This window comes from Zalophus californianus, chromosome X (genome assembly GCF_009762305.2).
Source record: "Zalophus californianus isolate mZalCal1 chromosome X, mZalCal1.pri.v2, whole genome shotgun sequence".
Lineage (NCBI taxonomy): Eukaryota > Metazoa > Chordata > Mammalia > Carnivora > Otariidae > Zalophus > Zalophus californianus.
This window is the reverse complement of record NC_045612.1, coordinates 53,711,561-53,718,720: the sequence shown is the minus strand read 5'-3', so window position 1 is coordinate 53,718,720 and position 7,160 is coordinate 53,711,561.

Genomic DNA, 7,160 nt, shown 5'->3' with positions numbered 1-7,160 from the left:
AGCAGCCTATTATACTTTTATAGTTCCCAGTAGTTGACGATGTACCAAGACTTGTCAGCATCCCAAAGGGGAGGAACTCAGCACCTAGTTTCAGGCTGACTGGAAGCCAGACCCTCAAGCATCAGCTTTTAAAAGCATGTGAATATATACACTCTTGTGTAACTGCAAGTGTGAACCCCACTGGCCACCAGAGCCAGGTGATCTGGAGGTATCTTCTGGGTGGCAGTCACAAAATTTGGGGCTCCAGATGAGTGTATAAGCTCTTTTCTGGGTGATATTGGCAAGCTGGAGCAAGGCAGGGGGATAGTGCCAAGATGGTGCCCATAGCCTATGTTCCTTGAGAACAACTCCTTAGGACACTAAATGTGTGCCAAATCTGAAACCTGCCTCTCATGCTAAAGCTTCAGACCAATCAAAGAGGCCTTCACTGAAAGACTGGAGGATAGCCTAAGTCTGCAGTCTGTGAGCTGTCCTGGATGGTAGCCCCCCCAAGAACTATCTCTCTGATTGCCACAGTCCTGTGAGACCCAGGAATCCAAGCCCTACCCATGGTCACCAGAGCCAGTATATCAAAGAGTGAGTGTTTTCTATGTAGCAGCCATGAAACCTGATGCACCAAACATGAAAATAGGACACTTGATGTGTGGAAGCTCTCCTCCAGGAGACACTGGCCCTATGGAGCATGGCAGAGTAAACATGAAGATAGCACCCATGCTCTGACATCTCTGGAAAGGATAATAGTTAGCCCCTAGATGTGTGTTTAATTAGAAACCTGCTCCTCAGGCCACAGTCATTATGATAAGCTAATAGGGCTCCACAGAAAGGTAAGCTCTGGGTCTATTCCCTTTTGCTATGGCCTGGGGTGGTAGCTGCTTAAGAACTATTTCTCCATTGGTTATAGTCTTGTGGGATGCACAAACATAAGCCCCATTGGATTCCAGAGCCATACAATGTGGAGGTGTTCCCTGGCAGCAGTCACAAAAATCAGAGTACCAGAGAATGGTATGAGCATTTTCTAGGTGGTACTGATTATTATAATCCTGTGAGACCAGGAATGCAAACTCCCCTAGCCTCTAGAGCTAGGCAATCAAAGGTATTCCCTAGGTGGCAGCTGCAAAAATAAAAACACCAGACATGTATAAAGGCTTCCTCATGGGAGATACTGGTGCCCTATGTGCTCTACATAGATGGCACCTGCCAGTTTTAGTCCCCAGAAAGCATTCCAGCAGACTCTTAGATGTGTGTGTTAAATTAGATGCCTGTCCCTCAGGTGGACACTTTAATATAACATAAGATGAGCCTATTCCATGTTAAGTCTGGGTGTAATTGCCTGCCCCTGATCTGGGCCCTCAGGTAGGTGAGTCTGAGCATGCTAGCCCTTAAAGAACAGTTTCTCAAATCGTTACAGTCTATGGGTCTTGGGATGTGAGCCCCATTAGTTTTCAAAGTTAGACATTTGAAGGATTATCTCTCAAGCGTATGTCTTAAAAGTTGGGATGTTCCTCAGGCAGAAGCTCCAGGTTTTGAGTTCCCTCTCAGTTGTGGGTAACCACACTGGGGGTGGGGTTTATAATCAGATTGTGTTTCAGCCTCTTCTATCTACATCAGTGTGGTTTTCTTCTCATTTTCCCAGTGTGTAGTAATCACTCAGCAAAATTTTAGGTTTTTTAAGAGAAAAATTTCAATATGTAGCTGTAGACTCCGTGTGTTTCAAAAGGAGGTGAATTCAGAATGTTCCTACATTGCCATCTTGAACTGGAAATACTTGTTTTTTTCTAACTTCTTGAGATGCACACTTAGATTTCATCATTTTTTTTCTCTTGTTCACTAGGAATTTAATTTCACAATTTCCATCTAAATTCAGTTTTTTTAATTTTTATTTTTTTATTGTTATGTTAATCACCATACATTACATCATTATTTTTTGATGTAGTGTTCCATGATTCATTGTTTGTGCATAACACCCAGTGCTCCACGCAGAATGTGCCCTCTTTAATACCCATCACCAGGCTAACCCATCCCCCCACCCCCCTCACCTCTAGAATTCAGTTTTAGTCATGTTTATTTTCTGTATTATTCAGTTTAAAATATGCCCTGTGTAATTTTTTTCTTTGAGCTATCGACTATTTAGAAACACACTGATTAATTTCCAAACACTTGGAAAAATTTCTAGTTTCTTTTTGTTTTTGAGTTTTACCTTAATTCCACTACAGAGAACTTTGTAATTTAACTTGTAATTTGCCAAAAATCACTTTATGACTCATTATACAGTCAATTTGATAAATATTCTCTACGTACTTGGGAAAACTATATATTCTGTTGTTAGGTAGAGTATTCTACATTAACTAGGTTAAGGTTGTTAACTATGCTGTCCAGTGTAGGTTAAGACCTATAATTAAAGCCCAATATCACTTGCTGCCTTGACATCTGTGGGAAACTGGGATGGCCTTGAGTGGCCTACCAGCAAGTTCCTCTCTCGACTAGGCTCCTGCAGATAAAATCCCCAAACCAAAAAAAATTGTTCCTTATGAAACAGACCAGATACAGTTCTTGCTTATCCCTGAGTAGGGTTTTAGTTCCCTGCCAGCCTACAGAATTATTCAAGTAAGCCAACTACACCTTTGTCCAGGAACCAGAGGGCACTCCACTCTCTGATTACTACAAAACCTGCCACCCACCATCCCTGCTTGTTCATTCTCTGGCTCTGTATGTGTGCCGTGTGTTCCTCCCCCAGGCTGTGAATATATGTCACTGATAAACCACTATTAATCTCATCTTTCCAATGTTAAGTGTGATGTGTTTGGCCATCTCCATAATCCTAGGGCAGTAATCGTGTGAATCAGAAATGATTCAAACAAGTGACATCATGAACAAGATGTCCCAACCATGACTGAGGACACCTGGTCAGCTTTAACTAATTTTTTTCAGCTAAATAACTGGTGCCATGATATACTGAAGCTGCCTAGGGTGGAACCACAGATTGCTAGCAGGCTTGTGCTTTGGCCTGCATGACACTATGTTATCTTTGCCAGGTGTTTCCATCTCTTCCCACTCTAAAATTCTCTTGTCACCAAAACAAGAATTGTTGTTAATTGGTTATAAGCCAATGTGTCATGCTTTCAGGTTTAGCCTGTGTTTGGTAGGTGGTCTCTGAGACTCCTACCCAAAGACGTAATGACAATACAGTGCCATAATTGGTCAGTGCTTCATCCTCCTTACCTAGGGTTATGCTACAGCCCAGCTCTCTGGTCGCTGAGAGCTTGAGGAAGCCATACAGATATTATTTGTGATTGTACACCTCTGGAATGGGCCTGGAAAGGTCTTTTGTGAGTTTTCCAGAAGGAGACCACCATTCTGGAGAGAATTAAGCATGACACCCTGGTTGACTAATAGCAATTTTTCTTATGGCACTGCTTCCCTTACTGCTGTCATACTCATTCTGATCCCCAAGTGTATCAAGATGCATATCCATAGGGGCCCATGGTCCAGGCACTGTTGAAAAAAGAAAAGCAGAAAGAGCATACAGCACTTAATTACTCTCCTTTTGCAACCGTCCCTAGACAATGTGGCTGAGCTTTGCTTAGCATTACTATTTGCCAGCAGGCTAAAGGGCTAATATTGTAATCATGGAGATTAATGGTTCCATTCATAGCCAAAATTAATTTAGTGGCTATGGACCCCAACTCTAGAGAGATTGACTGGCACTCACTGGAGAAAGAAGTAGCCATCTACAAGGCAGTACACAGGGTTCCCACAACTGGGAGGGAGTGAGGAAGGGAAAGAGGAAAGAAGGAAGAAAGGAAAGAAGGAAAGAAAAGAGGGAGGAAGGAAGGAAGGAAAGAAAGAAGGAAAGAAAAGAGGGAGGTAGGGAGGGAAAGGAACTGTTTTTACTTCACGACACTTCTGACACCATATGAGTGAGGAATTTTTCACACACCAACCAATTCTGACATCAACTAGGTGTTCCACAATTCAAATCTGATACTAACTAACCAGAATTAGAGCAGAACCCACTGGTTAAGGACTCAGTTCCATAAGACTTCTGTTCCTGATGCCAGTCACAAGTCCCAGGTTACCATGTGTACTTTTGAACAACCAAATGTGCATTGGAGTTCCCATAATCCAATCCTCAGGTTTGATAATTTTCTAAAATGGCTGACAAGACTTAAGAAAACATTTTACTTATTATAATTAGTTTATTATAAAGAATACAACTCAAGAACAGCAAATCAGATGAGATGCATAGGACATAGAGCTTCCATACCCTCTTTAGGCACCTTACTTTCTGAGCACCTTTATATGTTTATCAAGCTAGAAACTTTCTGAACTCTATCATTTAGAGGTTTTAGTGGAAGTTTTACTAAGTAGGTATGATTGACTAAATCACTGGTAATTAGTTCAACCTACAACCTCTCTCCCCTACCTGGAAGTCATGGGGTGGGGCTCAAAGTTTCAACCCTCCAATCATGCCCAAAAAGTCTGAAGCATTTTGGCAACCAGCCCTTATCCTGAAGGGGTCCCTACCCACCAATCATCTCATTAGCATACAAAAGACCCTCTTATAATTCTGGAGATTCAAAGGATTTTAGGAGCTGTGTGCTAGGAACCAGAAACAAAAACCAAATGTATATTTGTTATTGTATCATAAAAGGAAAAAGAAAAGAAAGAAACCTGGATACAGGAGATAGAAACAAAAAGGTCTGAAACAGAGATCCGTGGTTTTGCCCAATTGACAATCTAAAATTCAGTAGAATAATTTATTAATAAAAAAGATAAAAGGGCACAAAATACTTTTGTGTCTCTACAAAATAGGTTCAGAATTAGTTTTAACATCCACTGAAATGTACTAATTGGCAACTTTAGTGTCTATCTTTAATTAATACGGTGCTCAAATTAAACTATACATGGTGATTCCACTAAATTTAAACAGAGTATCCTCTGTAATCTTAGGGGAGTATCTGTATATAAAATAGAGGACAAATAGGAATGCCTCATTTTTTTTTTTTTTTGCTTACACACATTTTTTTTAATTTTATTTTAATTCCAGTATAGTTAACATACAGTATTGTCTTAGTTTCAGGTGTAAAATTTAGTGATTCAACAACTCCATATATCACCCAGTGCTCATCACAAGTGCACTCCTTTATCTCCATCACCTGTTTAACCCTCCCCCACCCAACTCCCCTCTGGTAACCATCAGTTTGTTCTCTATAGTTAAAAGTCTCTTTCTTGGTTTGTCTCTTTCTTTCTTTCTTTCTCTCTCTCTCTTTTCCCCTTTGCTCATTTGTTTTGTTTCTTAAATGCTGCATATGAGTAAAATCATATGGTATTTGTCTTTCTCTGACTGACTTACTTTGCTTAGCATAATACTCTCTAGTTCCATCCATGCACTTGCAAATGGCAAGTTTTCATTATTTTTTATGGCTGAATAATATTCCATTGTGTATATATATATATATATATATACTACATCTTTAACCATTCATCAATCGATGGATACTTGGTCTTTTTCCATAATTTGGTAATTGTAGATAATGGTGCCATAAACATAGGGGTGTATGTATATAATAGGCATTCCCATCAGTGCCCTCAGAGGACACTGTAGAGGCTTCAGCAACCTCCTCTCATGTCTTCATGAGTTGCCCCTGGGCTTCTGATCCAAGAAACTGCTCTCCTCAGCCCTACATTATGCTCTATTACAGCAGCAATAACTTGCCACGTGCTTGGCTCTCCTGGAAATAGAAGATCTCATAGACCCTGATCTGTGACCCTCCATATTTCACTGTTCATTATGCCTTAAGTCATGGAAGCAGCATCCTGCAAGCTTGGCATGGCTATTGAGGCCTCTGCTACAAGATGGAGGGAAACTTGAGCCCTCTGGAATATCCCAACTGCAGGAGGGGGTGGCTTCCCCTGTCTTCAGTTTCTTGCTATGGTGTTGGAGAAGTTCATTCCTCTTTCAGATTCTTTGGCTACCTGAAAATCCTCTTGTGATCAACTTAGTGAACATCAATACACTTTACAGATGGCATAGCTATTATTAGACATGAGTAAGCTCAGTGGAAAATTACTGGTTTTCATTTTTTTAACCAGTAGTTTCCTGATAAAGGATAGAACCCAAGGGTTACCACACTTGATTGACCTTTAGGCAGGCATCTTATCACTGGATGCCTTTGCCAACAATTGGACCACCATACATTTTTTACAAAGTTTTGGGCCATTGCCAAAGAGTTGTCCTCTGTATGGGTTGAATTGTGTCCCCTAGAAAAGCTATATTGATATCCTAAGTCTTAGTCCTTCAGACTGTGACTTTATTTGGAAATAAAATCATTATAGATGTAATTAAGGTGAGATCCTGGTGGATTATGGTGGGTTTCTAATCCAATATGTCCTTACAAGAATACATCTAAGTAAAGACACAAACAAAGATCTAGGGAGAATTTCACAAGAAGATAGAGGCAGAGACTGGAGTTATGTTGCCACAAGCCAGAGAATGTCTGGGGCTACCAGAGTTGGAAGGCAAAAACGGATCCTTACTTGGAGGCTTCAGAGAGAGCACAGGGCAACCAACACATCAATTTCAGACTTTTACCCTCTAGATTTGTGTGGGAATAAATTCCTGCTGTTTTAAACCATCCAGTTTGTGATACTTTATTACAGTACCCCTAGGAAACTGAGACATCCTGTTTGGACTGAAGAACTCTTGAAACATTTTTGCCTTAGAGATATTTAAAATAAAAATCAAGGTAACAGATGCCTTTAAAAATATTAAGATCTTAATACAAGATCTCACCAAGATACTCCTTATTCTCTACAAAGTTCCAGTGAGTACTTGTAATGACGAAGGCACTTATTTCAATTCTCAGAGTACACAATGCTATGGTCTTGAAGAAGGTGTTCAGTGGAACTTCTACCTCTCCTATAGGCCCCAGCAGCCAGTTTAATTGAAAGGCATAATTGGCTCCTCACCGCACTCCTATTGAAGTTACAAAGTTGCACATGGACCTCTAGTTGGGTGTCATTATTGCCAGATACATTGATTAGCTTAAATTTAGAGCCCCTGGGAGATTCACTCCTTATACCAATGCCACACACACGGCCCTCAATTGCTTTTATTGATCATAAGTTCATTTTTGATAACTGCCTTACACTGTGACTCT